Source organism: Vidua chalybeata, chromosome 5 (genome assembly GCF_026979565.1).
Source record: "Vidua chalybeata isolate OUT-0048 chromosome 5, bVidCha1 merged haplotype, whole genome shotgun sequence".
NCBI classification, from domain to species: Eukaryota; Metazoa; Chordata; class Aves; order Passeriformes; family Viduidae; genus Vidua; species Vidua chalybeata.
In genome coordinates this window covers 47,906,411-47,924,685 of record NC_071534.1, presented here as the reverse complement: position 1 = coordinate 47,924,685, position 18,275 = coordinate 47,906,411, and the positions used below count along the sequence as shown (strand labels likewise).

The 18,275-nt window shown below is 39.4% G+C and overlaps 1 long non-coding RNA gene across 1 annotated transcript; it reads left to right on the top strand.

The window, feature by feature from the left end:
* The first annotated feature begins 2,889 nt into the window (after positions 1-2,889).
* Positions 2,890-11,196, top strand: LOC128788345 (uncharacterized). The gene is made up of 4 exons (XR_008431043.1): positions 2,890-3,010; positions 4,817-4,956; positions 6,067-6,200; positions 8,908-11,196. It is a non-coding gene; the product is annotated as an uncharacterized LOC128788345 (long non-coding RNA).
* The last annotated feature ends 7,079 nt before the right edge of the window (positions 11,197-18,275 follow it).

Genomic DNA, 18,275 nt, shown 5'->3' with positions numbered 1-18,275 from the left:
TTTACTCTGCCAACCTGTTCTAAACCAGTAATTCAATTTCAGTAAGAAAATTGAAACCATGTGTCTCTTTGTTGGAATGATTGGTAAATTACACTTGGTTAACCATTTTCTTCCTGCTCGTCCCCAATATGGTATCTTTCCTCAATTTTTAAACATTTTTGCAGGACTAGCAATGAATCTTTTCATGTTTAAAAGATCAGCACATATTTTATGCACAAAGATTGCAGTGCCAAATAAATTTCTGCAGTAGACCACCTCCAGCAATACTCTAAATAATATTTAGAGAGGAGTCCACCTACAGGGGAAAAGTAGCCCAGACACCTATCTGATCAGAAATGATGAGGCAAAGATGATGAAGTTATTCACTAAAGTAGACTCTGTAATTCTTCTGCCATAAGCAATATATTCAAGAAACTGATTGATAAGACTTGTTTTCATGCAATAAACATTTGAAGGATGAAAAATGAAAATTGAAGATATACCATATAAGAGTAAATGTGATCAGAACACAAAACCAGGTGTCTGAGAGGAGATAATACAGCATATAAACTATACCATGAACTTGTCCTTTGTCTTCCAAAAGGAAAGAGAAAACAGAAAGTTTAAAAAAAACCTGAGGTTTTACTCCATTTTTAGTGTCCTTGCTAACCCAAACCACTATGTACTTGTTTCCTTGGTGATGTACTATTGTCACCTAGAAAACAAACCTATATGACTAAACTTTATGTTATTACAATGGAATCTATTGAAAAAGATAAATGCTCTAATTGCAAATTCCAAAGTGCCAGCTGTCCGAGTCAGGGCTTGCTGAAATACCTACACACAAGTAACAAGTGGGTTATCTTGGCAAATTGCTGAGAACTGTTGGTAAAATTCATGAAAGAACTGTGAATAACCTGTGTGATGAATGGGGTCGAGAAATCACATCATCTTCATATACCTGAGGACAGCTTAATTAATTCAATGAAGAAATTAAAGGTGTATGAAGGGGATTAAGGCAAAAGCTGAAAATAAAAATAGATCTGCAAAATGTTAGATCTCTCCTAGCCTCAAAAGAGATCAATTAAATCTTTTCAAGAAAAAAGGCACTAAAGAGGTCTCCTGTGAAGGCAGCAAAAACATGAAATGTAGTATTTTGGAAATACCATAAATTAGGGAGAATACAATGTGTTATTTTTATATGCTGCAGAACTCCACAGTTCCACCTCCTTTTCCTGTTAAAAATGCTACCCAAATAGCTTAATACTCAAAACTCTTTGACACAGTGTCCTGGATTTTAACACTTTCTGCCTATTGCATTTTCCATGTCTGCAGCAGTTCCAGAAATCAGTCCCTTCAGTGTTATTATTCTCCATAATCAGAGAGGAGTGATTGATTCCTTTATAAAATCTGTGTACCACATGGCAGACTGGCTGGTAAACACTGTGATAGTAAACAGGCCTTCTCTTTATACCTTTATTTTTGAGAACCCCGCACAAAGAGTTTAAATTTCTGATTAACTGCTTGCTCCTTCTCTAATTAGCATTAACACTAAAAACACTATTCACTCTTCATATTTGCTCATCTCCTTATCTTAGATTAACCACTGTTTAATATGTGGTTAAAATTATTCTGCACATCATCAACTGATCTATGTGAAACAGCACAGAGAACAAAAGAAGCTTAATCTTCCATGAAGCTTCAGTCAAGTGAAACTGTACATAATCCAGAGACAAGTTTCTTTTTGATAACCTGCACTTAATACACAGTGCATGTCCCCTCTCTCTCTGCCCTTGCATTATTTTGAATCTGCTTATTAAACCAAAAAAAATAGCTCTGATTAATATTATTAACATTTTGCTAGATTTCACTCATTTTGGGCCTAATTGTGCCAACTCTTTGTATTGGGCATGACAGCTGAGCTGTCCCATGGACACATCATGATGCTTATAGACATAGCAGCAGCAGGATCAGTACATCCAGAAGAAAGAAGACTTTGAGAGACTAGACATTCAATAGTGACTATAGCTAGAGATGCCTTGAGACAAATAGTTGTCATTTGGGCTCCTAAGACGAAAAAGAAGTTGAAGAAATAAACAAGATACCTCCCATAAACAAGTAAAGCAACAGGACATAAATATATGGAATTACTAAGGTATGACAGCACCTTCTTATTGGGGAGAACGTAAGTTGCATCACCAGTACTTTTCCAAATTCTTCACTTAAGTAGGTCATGGGTCTCAAGAAACAGGAGCAGTAAAACCACCCAAATTTTCTCTGACTTGAAATATTTTATATTTAAAAAAAATCAGATGGGATTTATAGCAACTTTAGTTTCTAATGTCATGCCCCGCAGTGCACTGCAGCATAACGCGGTAACTTAAAGCCTGAAACGGAGAGAAAGGCACTTTTGTCCCTTTAGCCTGTGGCAGCAGCGGGATGCCGGTGGCCATTCCCACAGAGGACCGCAGCCCCTTGCCCGGCAGCCTGCTCCGCACGGGGGAGAGCTCGCGGGGTGCGGCAGGCGCGGTGCGGTGCGCGGACCACGCGGTTCCGGTTCGGGGCAGGGCGGTGATTTGCACGGGGTGTTGCGGAGTTTGGAGTTCGGTGCGGTTGGGAGGGGAGAGGTGCGGTGCGGGGCAGTGGGGAACAGTGCAGTTGGTGCGTGCGGTGCGGTGCGGTGCGGTGCGGTGCGGTGCGGTGCGGTGGGAGCGGTGCAGTTCGGTTCGGGGCGGTGCGGTTCGCACCGGTGCGATAGGGTGCGTGCGGAGCGGGTGCGATAGGGTGAGTGCGGTTCGGTTCGCAGCGGTGCGGTGCGGGGCGGTGCAGTAAGCTGCGTGCGGTGCGGTTCGGTTCGCAGCGGTGCGGGGCGGTGCAGTAAGCTGCGTGCGGTGCGGTTCGGTTCGCAGCGGTGCGGTGCGGGGCGGTGCGTGCGGAGCAGAGCGGTGCGGAGCAGGAGGCGGCCCGGGCCGGCGCGGCGCTGCCGCCGCTAGAGGTCTCTCTCGTCACAGCTTTGCCGCCCCTGCGCCCGGTAATTATTTCACTCAAAGGAACAGTTCTGCCTTTTCGATCGGAATGCCTCATTTTAAGCGGTGTGCTGGAGAAAGATATAGTGCCTCCTTAGCTTGTTCTCCTGCTGATGAGTAGATGTTGGGTTGACTGAATGAATCATCCTGGATATTTTAATACACAATGGATGTACTTTAGGAGAGAAGTTTGAGCTTTCACCTTGGCTTCCAAAAGGTTGAAAATTTGACCAGATAAGACAATATGCCCCAGTAAAAAAAGGCCTTACTATTGAGAGAAAGGTAGCATGAAACGTCAGACTCTCTTGAGGACACCTAGGATCTGGTATACACTTAGATTCCGTAATTGCAAATGTGAAGCCTTTTACAGTCATTTCTATTCCTTTTTTTTAGGGGGGAAAAATATTTTTCCCTATAAGTTGACAGTAAAGTTCTAGTGTATACTTTCAATTTTGCATTTATTTTTCTTATAATAAAAACTGGGATATTACTATGGTAGACATCTTTTTTACTGTAACGTTATTATGAAAAAAAGCCCTATCAAACTTCTTTGTTTACCCTGTTCTTACTGTTTTCAGTGCTTGCATTGAGTTGCTTTCCTTACACTTGCTACACAGATAAGGCACAACACTATCCAACTCACATAATGTTATGTTAATAAAAGCAAAGGCTGTGAAGCAAACTGAACAAAGTGCAAACACAACCCCATCCCCTTCATTGAGGCAAATCATATTTAAAGAAAGCATAGCAAAGCAAGTTGATGTCAGCTATAAGGGAATATAAAGATCCATGGGATAGAAAGAATTTTCTGATTTCCAAGTAGAGAAAGACAGGTGGAGGAATCTTCTTAGCACAAGGTGGAGAATGTGGGAGGTAAAGGAGAACATACTGCAACAAATCATTGACAGAAATATGCAGAAGGAAGTCAAAATAAGGGAGGAGATTCCTGTTAAAAAGAGAAGGAAACACTGTGCAATGGTGGGGGGGGAAACAAAAAAGGGTTTGAATTAGCAGTAGTATGATGATACAAAATGGGCAAAATTGGGAGACAAAAAGAAGCCAGAATACTGTATAAAAATATACTGTGAACTGAGCAAGAAAGCACTGTAAGGAAATGTTATGGGGCCAAAATCATACCATCCACGCTATGATGAAAGAATTCAAGGTGAGGTCTATTTCCTACTAACAAACTGATAAGTGGAGTTATGGTGTGATTACATACTCCCCACAATATCTTACTGGAATTGTCAAACCGTTAATATAGGTCTGGATTCTGATTTCACCTATACTACTTCCACTGTAGTGCAGCTGGAAATCTCACTGGGGTTACTACTTATTTACAGTCCTGTGAGATCACACTCAGGATTTTAAAAAGCAAAGAGGTTCTCAGTATTCCTTTTATGATTCCAAATTTCTTGTTCAGTGACCAAAAACATCTTTCTCTCAAAGAAAGAGTCTTATTTTCAGTTTCCAGAGAGAGTGTAGAATACTATCTGCCCAATATTGCCTTGTGGCATTCTGTTTGCCTAAGCACATAAAACTGTGCAGGTGCTAAGCAGTAGAAAATCATGCACTCATAATTCTTAGGATACTTGTGGTGTTCAAATCTTTAATAGACCAAAACCTGGACCGTGATCCTCCTACTGCAAGGCTTTTGTAGAGCCAGACACCCTGACCAGGCTCTGGTAGGCTGATACGTATTGTGAGGCTGTTGGCCTACTTTATGGAAGCTGCTGGCTCCTGGTGAGACACTGTTGTTTCATCACTACAGAGGTGAACTGAATTATGCAGCTGTGTGTGTTTAAATTTAGGTGTTCAAGTGAAGAAAGAAGTAGATTTTTGAAATCAGAGAAGACAATGCTGAGAGTAAAACTACTAGCTTGTAGAAGAGCATGATCACTAAACCTGGAGCTTTCCTGCAGTGAGAGTCTTCTTGACTCAATGTGGAGAGGTAAATCCCTCTTTCCCTGACTAATGGAAATCCTGTGAGACTGAGAAGTTTGCATAGTTCTCTGAGCCTAGTGGCTGCAAGTGTCTTTTTGTAGGAGGAAGGTGGTGTTAAGAAACCTTCTTCATCTTCTCCTTCTGCATGACGAGGTCATTTTTGTTTTGAAATCCTGGTAGACATTCAATGCAGTTAATTTCACCATCATTTACAGTAGTTCCACATGGATCATTGTAGCCTGAGGGCTATCATTACTGCTAGGGCTTACAGAAGGGGAAAGGAAGACCAGATTCATTATTCATTTGTACTGAAGGGAGAGGGAATGAATCCAGGGAGACAGAGTGGTCATACACAGAATCCGGTTTTCCCCATTCACAGTGTGTTCACTGGGCTGTGCTGCCTTTGGTGTGCATCAGGGATAAGAAATACATTAAGTACAAGTGTCTGCCCAATAGGCTATGTAGCTCTGGCCTGTCTCCTGTGGCACAGTAGACCTGCTACTGCTTTGGAGCAGGGACTGCAAAGTGACGGCAGAGGCCAAGAGCCCACTCCTTCCCTGTCTGGGGAAACATCCCAGCCTAGTAAATGATGGGGAAGGGCTGACACATCTTCAGCTGGAGCTGGACACAGCTGCCATGCTGACACATAGAGCAGCATTTTCTTCAGCTCATGACCCAGAGTATGTGCCCCTTATTTTGTCTCATAAATCCATTGCTGTTAACTGCTGCATTAAATAGACCCATGACCTCAATATTTTTAGTTAATCTTTTCCTGGACTCTGGCTTGGCTATTACTATAATTTAAGAGAATAAGAAAGGATTGTATTATCTCTGGAAGTGTCCTTGTTCTGTAGACCCCTCACCTGCTCTTAGTAGTAGCTACAGTTTCCAGTGAGCCTGAATCTGTGATTTCCAAGGTTTTGGGTTTGGGGTTCTTTGGGGTTTAGGTTTTCTTTTACATTCATGTAGGGCAAAACATACCTAGTCAGCATGGTAGGTTTATATATGATGTTCTTTAACAGCAGTGCTGACCAAACTGTTATCCTATGTTACCTTTTTTGGGAAGATATTTCTCTACATGTTGGTCCCCACAAGGGCTTCTATGTTGCTTCTTCAGGAGGATGTTGGAATGTTAGACCCCACAATGGCTTTGATGGAGATTTCTGGGAAAGACCTGTAACTGCCAATGTTCAAGGATGGCTTCTGAGAAGAAGGCCATCATGTATAAGTTCACTTTGCCCAGAGTAAAAGGTAGGACTTCTCTCAAGTTGCTGTGGAGAACATGTTTGGTCTGGAGACATGTCTGCATTTTGTAAAATAAAAAAAAAAGGAGAGAGAAGTTTGCAAATCAAAAAGCTCAAATGAGAATGGTACTGGGTAGGGAAAAACATACTTGTATTTTGGCAGGATCAGGTCAGGTGTTCATCAGTGACTTATTGAAGTATGGGTTAAGTTTTACAACTACCAGCCTAGAGAAGAGAAAAGTCTATGTGTATAGAAACTTCTTTGCCTGGGAAATACTAGATGTAATAGGCCATGTGTAACCACCAAAGGTCCAGGATCCAACACCTACAGAGAGCTTGAGACAGAGTCCACCTTCATCCCATTTGCTGAAAGTATTACAAATTTTTGCACTAAAAAAAAATAAATTTTGTCATTGACATTGCTTGTAAGTGGAAGTTCTGCCTCTGCAAAGCAGAATATTGCCTGGTCACACAGTTAGGATTTTACAGCAGATTAGAAGGATTTTGAACTTTGTAACTCTGCTTCACAAGGGTCTTAACAACAACTATCAGTCAGTTTATGTATAGGTGTGAAGAGGTAGTAAGAGAATAATATTACAGCTGAGATCCACTGTGAACATGAGGAAACAAAATTCTCATGATTCTGACTTAAAGAAAGTATTTGGAGATGGCTTATTTCCCTGTATGAATTGTACTATGGAGACTCCCTACCCATCACATTTGTATTGTTTTCATGTTTGGGATATTATCAGCCTGGCATTAAATTTATATTTAAAGATAAATTTAAGAAGGAAAGAGAATCAGACAAAATGAACTGCTGAATTGCTATAGAAACATCTCTCTTCAGTTTCATTTTAATCCAAAAATGTACAAAGAATGCCAGAATACTTATTTAAACTGTAGATATATGTCTGCACATTTCTTGGCACTGAGTTTTCAAAAAAACTCTTTGTCAGTAGCCATCTGATACATAAATGGCTTTGTTTACAGCAAAATGCTGGCATAAATAAATTAGAATATTGAACCAGAACAACTGCCTTTAGCAGCCAGTGCTGTAAATCATACACAAGCTGTCATCATGAGTTGAAACACGTCTGCATACTTAGTACCATGTTTAGCTTGCTTAATCAGAACAATATGTAAACTGTTAGTGTATGAGAGCTTGCCAAGACAAAAATTATTTACAAGTTGCATTTTGTATTTCTGGAAATTTTTAACAGAGGAGAGGAGAGGAGAGGAGAGGAGAGGAGAGGAGAGGAGAGGAGAGGAGAGGAGAGGAGAGGAGAGGAGAGGAGAGAGGAGAGGAGAGGAGAGGAGAGGAGAGGAGAGGAGAGGAGAGGAGAGGAGAGGAGAGGAGAGGAGAGGAGAGGAAAGGAAAGGAAAGGAAAGGAAAGGAAAGGAAAGGAAAGGAAAGGAAAGGAAAGGAAAGGAAAGGAAAGGAAAGGAAAGGAAAGGAAAGGAAAGGAAAGGAAAGGAAAGGAAAGGAAAGGAAAGGAAAGGAAAGGAAAGGAAAGGAAAGGAAAGGAAAGGAAAGGAAAGGAAAGGAAAGGAAAGGAAAGGAAAGGAAAGGAAAGGAAAGGAAAGGAAAGGAAAGGAAAGGAAAGGAAAGGAAAGGAAAGGAAAGGAAAGGAAAGGAAAGGAAAGGAAAGGAAAGGAAAGGAAAGGAAAGGAAAGGAAAGGAAAGGAAAGGAAAGGAAAGGAAAGGAAAGGAAAGGAAAGGAATTTGTGTTCATATTATAAAAAATGCATTTGGTATAGTAATCAAGCAAACAGAAAATGTTTTACTTATGCAATAGTGTGGACCAGACCCCCAGTAAATGTAAATCAGAAGAGTCAGTGAAGCTGTACAGATCTATACCAGCTATAATTCTGCCTGTTAAGTTTTTACTTTCACTTAAATTCAGAGGAATATAAACAAATAGTTAAAAGCCACATGCATTTTTCAGCTTGATTCCATTCATCAGACTATGGTGCCTTAATGAAATATATTCTGACCCTAACAGTCCTTTAACCTGTGGGTGGCTATAGCCTTTAAAGAATATGTACACTGGAGCAGATTCTCAGCTGTATAGACTGGATGTTTGATTTCAATTGCTGTTACTTTAGTTTGTATTCCCAAGTCTTTGTTTACAAGAAACACTAAAATCCTTTTATTTAACTGAGAGTAATAGGAAGCATGGGCTGCCCATTTTCTTCTCTGTACAGCCCTCTGATGTCACCTTAAACACTGTCTCTGATTAGAGGATTAGTGGTGTATGGATTTTCCTGGAAATCCTTGTGTTGCTGTTGATGGGAACACTTAATAGGGAAATACCTCCAGTGGTATAAGATTGTGTCTTTAGCATTGCTGGGGGATGGTGATAAGTACTAAGTGTGCTATTAGCAGCAATGCATGAGACAAAGTGTGCCTACAGAAGTTTCTGATTGCCCTTCAGAGCCTGTGTTAAAGGCTTAATTTGCTGCCAGAATAATATGGCCCTTGTTTCAGGCAGGGCTTGTTCTCCCGATAGATGCAGCAATGCTGCAGCCAGGCTATGGAGCAGGCCTGCCACTTGGTAAAGCTCTGCAGATAAAAATGGACAGGAGACATCCATTGTGCATGTTCTGGCTGTGATCAGCTGCTGAAGAGGGACAGCCAAGATCATCACATTTAGGGATGACAGGATATGTCCTAGATCAGCCTTTGGAAAAGTAACATCTATTCCTCTGCACAGCTATCCAGGTCAACCAGAGGAAAGCAGCATTTAAGCTTCAGATTGGTTTGCCTGGTGTTGGAGCTTGGAGACAAGCAGGAAGAAATGAAATGAAACTGTCCTGGTATCATCAGCTGCACAAGGACCAGGAATTCATCACTAGACAAAATACTATGATCAAGAATGTAATTTCCCCTGCTGTGTGACCTGAAGAAAATTTCAATAACCACTCTTATTTTCACATGATAATTCTTCATCTCTTTTTATGGACTATAAAGAGACAGAACTTCAGCACAGATTCCTACCTCAAGTATTTGCTGTTTACAAATCAGATTTTCTTTTGTTTCTGAGCATGCTGCTCCAGCAGAGAATCCTTTGTAAATCTCTAATTGCTGTAGGCCACACACTATCTGATCCTGGTGGTCTATGAAGGACAATAAAAGTAGACTTACAATAGCCTTCTTTTAAATAACGCTTGGCACTTGACCATGAACATGCATGCATTCTGAGGTTTCCATTTATTAAAAATCTAGCACTTTTTATTGAGAAAATTAATGGTTCAAAATCACAATGAAATACCACTATTACAGCTGATCTTACCTAGAAAAATATGGCACTAAACCTAATGAGAATGAATTGTTCTCTCTCCATTTTGCATACACTGCTGACATCCATATGTGGTGTTACAAAAACTGTCTTTGGCCTTTTTAGAAAAATCTTAATGTGTATTTAAATGAAAACATAAGTGAGTTACAATCCTCTGAAGTACTTTATTCAGTTAACTCTTTTTCCTTCCTCAGTAGGAAGATTTGAAATATATTGTTTTGCTCCCTGAAAATATCTAGTGTGATTACTATGATGATGCCATTTGTGCCACTCTGAGTACATTTATGTCATATTTTTCATTTATAACTCCTTGTTTCGGATTTTTATGATTAAACCATTATGAGTCCAGTCCTGTAAAAAAGACTTAGACCTGAGTACTGGAAAAAAACATATACATGTGCTTAACTTGACTGCTCAGCATTGTCCTTATAGTAAAGTTAAGCATGAATGCAATGCTATGACCTTCTCTGTTTTATTAGACAGGCTAACTGCAATGGGACAACTTGGTTCATGGAATTAAGGTTGGGTGTATTGTATAAGTCTAAAGCTAGAGTTTTCTCTTGGATGCAACTACAGGATCTAAAGTTCAAATGCAGCAGATCTAAAAAAAATGGAAGCAAATTGTTTCAGTTGTTTTGATTTTGCATAAATGAAATGTATGGGTATGGTGTTATATTAGATGCTTTTTTAGTTTATGAAACAAAAAAAAGTTAAAATTAAATTTTGCAGGTCATTAGCCTTTTAAAAGCATAGAAGTTTTAAGACCTATTGTGAAAATGCCAGATAACTCATATTTTTTTCAACTGGTCATTTATACACAGATACACCCACAACCTAATTTTAAAAATAATATATTTCATAACTGCTCACAGATTGTTCTGTATGTGCAGGAGCCAAATAGACATGAAATTCTGAAAGTGATTTAATGGAGCAGTTGTAGTCTATTGGGGTTAAAAATCTGTCTGCAGGAATATAAATATGCATTTAAATAATAGCCCATAGTAATTCAAAGAACTCCTATGCTGTACAGAAGAAATAGAATAGTTACTAATAGGAAGTCAGCTAAGTTGTCATAAAGATATTTGAAAAGCCCCATGGCATGTGGGTTCATAGGTTGGGGAACAATGCCATGGAAAACCACAGCTCGCTCCTACCTGGGCTGTCCGCTTGGCTTGCAAAGAGGAGATTCAACAGCCAGATTTTTAGCCTCCTGCTCACATTCCTCTGTGATTATTCATTCACACAATGAGTCCTATTAAAACCAAAGGGACTCCTTGGGAGAATAGCATTACTTGCCTGTGGGTAATGGGTTCTTGATTTGACTCCAAGAAAGTAAGATTAAGCAACATTGTGCTGCCCAGCTGTGGTAAAGTGTTTTGGCAAATTGACTTACAGTCTTGGCAAATGAGACATGCTGAAAGGCATTTACACTGCTTCCAAATTAGCACATGCTTGATCATCTCTGTTTACCAAAGAGAGTGTCTTCAGTGGGGCAAATATACCAAACAGAAGGTTATAGTCTTTGACAGCATTTGCGGATGCAGTTTTCATAGATTAATATTCAGTTTCCTCCTGTTTTCTCCTTCCTGATGTATTACATAATTTAATGGCATCTCTGAGCTTCTGTGTAATTTCTGTTCTCATCCATTGTAGTCCCAAGCTTGCTAATAAACAGTCACACAAGCATCTTACTGATTACAAAGACACTAGGCACAACAGTAAATTTATTTGTAAGTTTAAACCTATGAAAAACTGTGCCTCTAGGATTAGTGCCTTAATTTAATTTTTTTGTTGTTTGTTTAATATTTAAAATTGATTTAAGTAGTTTTTGTCATTATGATTGAACACAGGTGAAGAGAAGCATTTTTGGATGCTTATCTTCCTTTCATCTTTATTAAAGTTTTTCTTTTATTGAACTGGAAAAATATTAAACTTTTCACCTTAGACAGCAGGTTGAAGTATGACATTGTAATTGTAATCCAGATGGGAAACACAAGAAGATGGATAAAAGAAAATGAACTGCTAAGGAGCCCAAGCTGACGAGGTTGACAATGCTGTAATAGTACCTTCAACATAGTTTCAAGCTGTTTGTTTTTGCACTGAACACAAGTTTCCATTGTAACATTTTTCTGTATGAAAAACTATGGCAATACTTTGGTTGCCATGGTGATGTATTTCTTTTTTTTGTACATATTTATCCTCAAAAAGCAGGAAGCCCACCCCTTTTTCTCTCTTTTAGCACTTAATAATTGAAGTCAAAGCTGATTTATTTTTTATGTCAGGGTGTCTTAAACACATTCCTCTATCAGTGAAAACTCCCACAGTATTACAGTCATTTACTGTAAGCAGTTTATTCCAAACACTACTTCAGGAAAAAATTCCAGGTTTGAAAACTTGAGAGTGCCCTGCTTTTTCTCCCCCAGATTTAATTGACTCCAGGGGGTATCAGGGCTAAACTTTCAAACTATTTCAGGGCACACTGCCCTACACACAAAGCTTTTGGCTTCATTAATGTGATATGCAAGAGATGCAGCATTTTTGTTCCTTGCCAGTGACCACAGAATACTTGGAAGAGCAAAATGTCTTATGAAATTAAGCTTTTTAGAAACAGAGTTGCTCTGTCTTCACCTGGCTTGCAACACTTTGCATTTACAGAGCAGCACTGTTATTTTTGACTCCTCCACATCAGAGCTGAAAATAGTAAATAAACTAGGATGGCCACTATGTCAGTTTTTCTATGCCTGAAATCCATCCTTCATCTGCTATTTTGCGAACATTTCTCAAGTTAGAAAAAGTTAGAAACTTAATCCAAAACAATTTTTCCATTCTCAGGTTCCCAAGCTGATGCATTTTATTAGCAGAGCTTTGTATGTTAGAGGAAAGAGACCCTGGTGAAATATGTTGTCTAATTAGTTTTGAATCTAAAAGCACCAAGGATATGTGACATAATTAAATATACAAATGCTACTTGAACCTAAACAGTTCTTACAGAATTTGAGGTAACATCTGAATGATAGCTTCAAAAATGTATTAAGTGGCAATGAACAAGGTCTGGACGCTATATATAGCATCTGGAGTGGGTGGGTCTCCCTTAGGCGATTTAGTATGTGTCCTTAGTATTTACAGCATTCTGCATGATTCCCTGAGTTTCCCAGCAAAACTGAAAAAAGGATTCTCTAAATCCATGACAAACTGGTGCCACAAAGCAATGCCAAGATGTTTGGCCAAACTGGTAGAATAGACTGCGATTTGGGATGATGTCACCGTGGTAACATGGTGATGAGTACGCTACACAAATGCAGCCATTTTTTAACTTAATGGCTGTGAGTCATTACAGCATTACTCCAAATTCCATGGGCTTTGTAAGTGCAATGCAACTGGAGATGACTATAAGGAAAATAAGAATTAAAGAAGCCCTAGGAAGAGTTGTCGAAAAATCACAGGTACCTCTGTCACTGTTCTCTTTCTGACAAGCAGAGCTGAGCTGAGTAATGGCCAGGCCACTCACAGCATAAGGGCTGCAGTGTTGTGTGCTGTGCGGGCTCCTCACTGTGATGGGAAGGGCATGGCTAGAACAGCAGGTTCTCTGGCCAAGGACCTGTTTCACTACCTCTTGCCAACCCTTCCAGACATCTGGAGATGGGAGATATGTATGGGAGAAATGCTGATGTCTACACTGCACTGATGGAACTGCTGGCTGCACAGAAGTGAAGGGGGATGAGATATGTTTGCTTTTCCCCTCAAGCATCTCCTTTCAGGTGTAGGTTGCTGAGGCAAGCTCCTCTTTCTGAGTGGCCTCTGTGAGCACCCTGTCTCTTTATGGTGCAGTTCCACTGAGACTGATTTTCCTCTTCTTTGGGGGACCAAACATTCTAATTGTTTGGTGATTTCTTGAGAGCAGAATTTGTATACTGTTATGGATTTAGGAGTAAAGAAACAAAAGCTGTTGAAAACAAAGATCAATCATCATATTTATACCAAAGTAAAAAGACAGCTGGACAGATGCACATACATGTATACATAGTTCCCACCCACATATATTGGTTCCCACCAATACATTGGTGGACAATGAAGAAGTGTGGAATATCATTAAATGTTGGACAGACCAAACACAGGATTCAATATACATTTATACATCTATGTATAAAAACTGTAGAATTTGTGCATATGAAGTGATCAGATGAGGTTTCTGAAAGCAGTGTCCAGGTTAAATTTTATAAAACTTTTTGAACACTTCAATATTCTCAGTTTAACTCTCTCCATTCTTTGCTTTCATATAACCTAATAACGACAATATTTTTGCTTTATGGTAACATGTTGGCTAATGATACATACAGGTAGTTCAGTCTAGGCCTTGGGCATTTCTTCTGGATTTATTTATCTTCTATTGTAGGGCAGTGGTGGTCTTTCATATATGCACTAATAATGTTTACGTTTCTAAAATGGAATGCAGACTTTCACTTGAGGTAAAAGATCACAAGGTCAAGGAAACTCAGAGATTAGATCTTCTGCCTAAGTAGGCTGCAACCAGTAATACTTTGGAGATCTTGATAGCTCATGTTAATACTCTCCCACAGAGCCAGAGGCCAAGACCTTTTGAGGACCAGCATTTTTCCTAAAACTGCCTTCTACAATTTCTTTCAATAACCCACTCACACCAGTGCAACCACAACTACCATAACTAGCTGTTGGGAACTTCAGGTTCACCTTCCAGCCTCAGCCTGATCCAGACCCTGTAGAGAGGGATGCCATTCTGCCAGCTGTGCACTCACACCTCCTGCCCGCTGCTAATGGAAATGCATTGGTGGCCATGAAACAAGAAATGTTGTTAAACTCACTAGCACTGTACACAGGTCAAACACGTGATGGTGATTTTAGTAGAACAAACTCACCTATCAACAGCTTGGAAATTAAGAAAGTGAAAGTCAACACCTTTGAGACTGGGCTGTTTGGGTAGTAATGTCCCTAAACAATTAAGTCTGACAAGCTGCAGAAAATCTCTGGAGGTAGGTTAACGCATGAGTTTTGAACTAATTGGTGGTTACATTTAATTCACTCAGATATGATGAGACTAAATTAGTAAAAATACTGGGGCTAATGTTCAAGTATTCCTTCCTAGAAAGAGTTTTTGCACTGGGTAAACATTGAGCATCATCTCCATAATGCGCATGTCATTTCCAAAAGGAGTCCATGTATATCTTGTTTTCCTCTCAGCTCCCATACTGTTCTTTGGTATTGAAAATTGTAGGCCCTGTTCAGCCTAGTTTACTTTTGTGCCTGTGTCTAAGTAAAAAATTTGAGTTTCACCCTCTCTGTTGGACCATAGTGTCTGTAATAGTTAAAGACTATAGGAGAGACAAAGTAAATGGAAGAAGTTGACCTTATTAGAGAATCAAAGATAGTTGAAAGATAGAAGATGTAGAATACTTTCTGCCACTTTTACTTTATTTCTTACAAAGCAAACAAACAAAAAAAAAATGACCACCAAAAATATATATTTTCCCATTTATATATATTTTCCCATTTATATATATTTTCCCATATATATATATATATATATATATATATGGGAAAGTGGGAAAATATATTTTTAAAATGAGAAGGAAAAGATTTGCCTAAATTATCAGCTTTTTGACTGAAGTATTTTGACTATTTTACCTGAAATAGTATTTCTAGTTTTTCAGCCGGAAACAAATGTCAGTTTTGAGCAATATCAATTTGCTTCATATTTTGAGAGCCTAATGGAAATGATAGTTCTTAGACTCTTACACCCTCCTTCTTCCCTTTCTTATGGTTTACAGTTAGACCACTTGTTTCATGGTCAGCAGTGGCCACTCCCCAGTAATGAATTATTGCAATAATCAAGAGAGAATTTGTAAATTCCCCAACTGGCAAAACACCCCTGTTGCTGGGCTTTGTGTAGGAATTTTTCTTTTTGCAATGCTGAGAAAGGAAAACATATCCTTTCCTGAGGTAAGTCTGCAAAACTACTTGCTCATTCCCCTGAACTTCCCTGTGTCTCTTTGCAGAGAGATCCTTCTTTGTCTTGCATGGTGCTGTGTATTTTGTGTGGTCTCCTGGTATTCCTGAAATCTAAAATCATCTTTCTTTTGTACTGAAGGATGTGTAAGGGATACTGTGTGTGGATGTTTGAGCTGTGTAACTCTATACAGATCACAGAGGTGTCATCCAAACGTGCAGCCATTTATTTGCTAAACAGGAGAAAATGGCCCCTATAAATGGTGAATGAAATGGAGACTATTAACCTTCCTAGAAGCAAGTCCATGGCTACAGGTTGTGTGCAGCCTGATGGAGATGAGAAAGACAGAAAGGATGCCTAAGGAAAATCAGTGGCATTTATTTAGTTGCAGTCATAAAGAAAATGGAGCCAAAATCAGTCACTGCAAACCCAGACAACTTCAGACTTGAGCTCTGATTCCAGTCAGTTTCTAAAAATAACATGAAAGCTGTGGTGAAAACTGATAAAAGCTTAGAAATACCAAACTACAGCTGGTCACCGGGCTTGATTCACTGCTTTATTAAAGCCCCTTCAAACATCTTTGGCAGGGCAAATGGGCTTTAAAGTGAGTGTGAATTATATGGTTGAATACTTGCAGGTGATTTATCATAGCTTGTATTGCTGTGTAGGGTTATGAAATATATATTTTCTAGTCCTGTTTTCCTGAGTTGTGCAGGTCTAAGGGACTCATGTGTTTGCAGGATAGCTGCAGCTGGAACACACAGAATGAGGCATGCTGTGGAGGACTCAAGCTTAAAAGAAAACTTCAGACTTCTCAGCATAGAAGTTTGCAATATACCAAATTATACTGATATTTACATGGAATTGTTGGCATTAAGTACAAATTTAAAAAGTTAATAAGAAATTTAGACCTCATTCTATGTAGCTTTCTAAGTCTGGCAACAGTAATTGTACATTTATACATAAAATTCAAGATATATACTCTTCAGAGAGGTCTTTTTTAAAGTTGATAAAAGCCTAAATTTCCCCCTATAAAAGCTATCTAATAAATGATTTCACTTTCGTTTTAACATGATTAGGTAAATTGCCTGGGCAATATTTTTCTCTGGGTTTCACCTAATCCAACTGAATCTCTTTTAAATAGCTAAATTGGTGATTTTCTAGATCAAGGGTTGTACTCAGATCAATGACACTTACTTGTGTATATTGATTACTAACCATGCCTATGAAAATATAATTTGTTACATCAGGAATGATAGTAGAAGGAGCAAGCTAACTCCAAATTGAAAGGAGATCAATGTGTTGTATGTAGATCAAAAGAAGCATGTTACCTGAGAGAGCATCAATTTTTCATGGACTGTGGACAAAACACGAAAGTAAAAGGAATTCTTTGGGTCACACACCTAATTACGGAGGTCTTGTATTATTTTCTTCTAGCATAAGAGTGAGCTAAGTTATTTTTTTTCAGTCACAGAGAAGGAGGAAATTCTCTAAGCCATGCTGGAATACATGATGGTATATCCATTAAAAGTGAAGATACGTGCTGTGGTATTACAGTCATTTTCAGTGGTTTAGGAACAGAGACTGGTGTATCATGTCATAATAAGTACTCTTAGGCAGACATGCTAAACCAGCCAGGGGTGAGCAACTTATGCACATAAACATTCCTGCTGTGTCCAGGCCTCCAGGAGAAGCTCACTTCTTCCCTTTTCCTCAGACACATGAAGTTAGAAGTAAAGTATTCATATTTAAAAGTACACCTAATTAAAAAAATGTAACATATTGGAACAATAATGACTAACATGCTTCCTTGTAAGCCCGTATTTCAGACTGTTTTTTACCCTACTCTGAGCTTAGCATTCAGGTGGATTGGCAGATCATGGCAGATTAGCTTTTCTGCTGTAAATGTGCAATAGTAGAAAGATTTAGTCGGCATGCCAGCTGCACTTTCCACAGTTTAAGGAGGGATGAGATATTCTACAAGGGAACTGGATGTGAAGGACAAAGTACGTGCTGTGCAGAGCTGCTCTGCTGAAGCGCAGAGCAACCCAGGGGCAGGGGAAATGAGTTTGCCAAGCAGAGGAGCTGCAGATGTCCTAGAGCCACAGTGGAAGACCCTCAGTCTCTGCAGACAGGTCCATGCTGCCAGCTGGCTCTGGGCAGTCACAGGGAAAGCCCACTGCTTGCTCTGTAGCGAAGGGGAGAGAATGAAGGAGTGACCTCATGTATCTGGAAAGTGATCAGATGGAAACTTCCCAAAGCCAAATTTCATAATGTTTTGGAACTATGACTTTTTGCCTGCCTTAGTTGTCCTTTCTGGTACACAGGTGCCAAACTCCCACAGGTTAGGCTGTGTTACTAGACCAGGATATGGTAATTCTTCCTTCCTTTGTGACACAAAGAAAGGTACTAGTCTACAGGGACCTAACTCATCCCTGATAATCACAATTCCCTGATGTACTCCAGACATACCTACTGGTATCTTTAGGAAGTTACTCAAGTATAAAGTAAAAAGAAAAAAAATTGTGGTGCTCCAGTCTTGAGGAAAACACTGCAGCTATTATAATCAGTGAAGAAGTCATGAACTGAGAATATAAATGCTTAGCCTGTTTCTAATTACTTTTCTGTCTGATCCTATGACATTTCTGTAGCTTTTCTTTCATATTGTGTTGTTGTGAAATGTATGGAATACGGTGGCAAAAGATCTGCTTTCTTACTTTTGCCTGAGTATTCAATTATTTTTCCCTTCCAAATGGGAAGGGAAGGGAAGGGAAGGGAAGGGAAGGGAAGGGAAGGGAAGGGA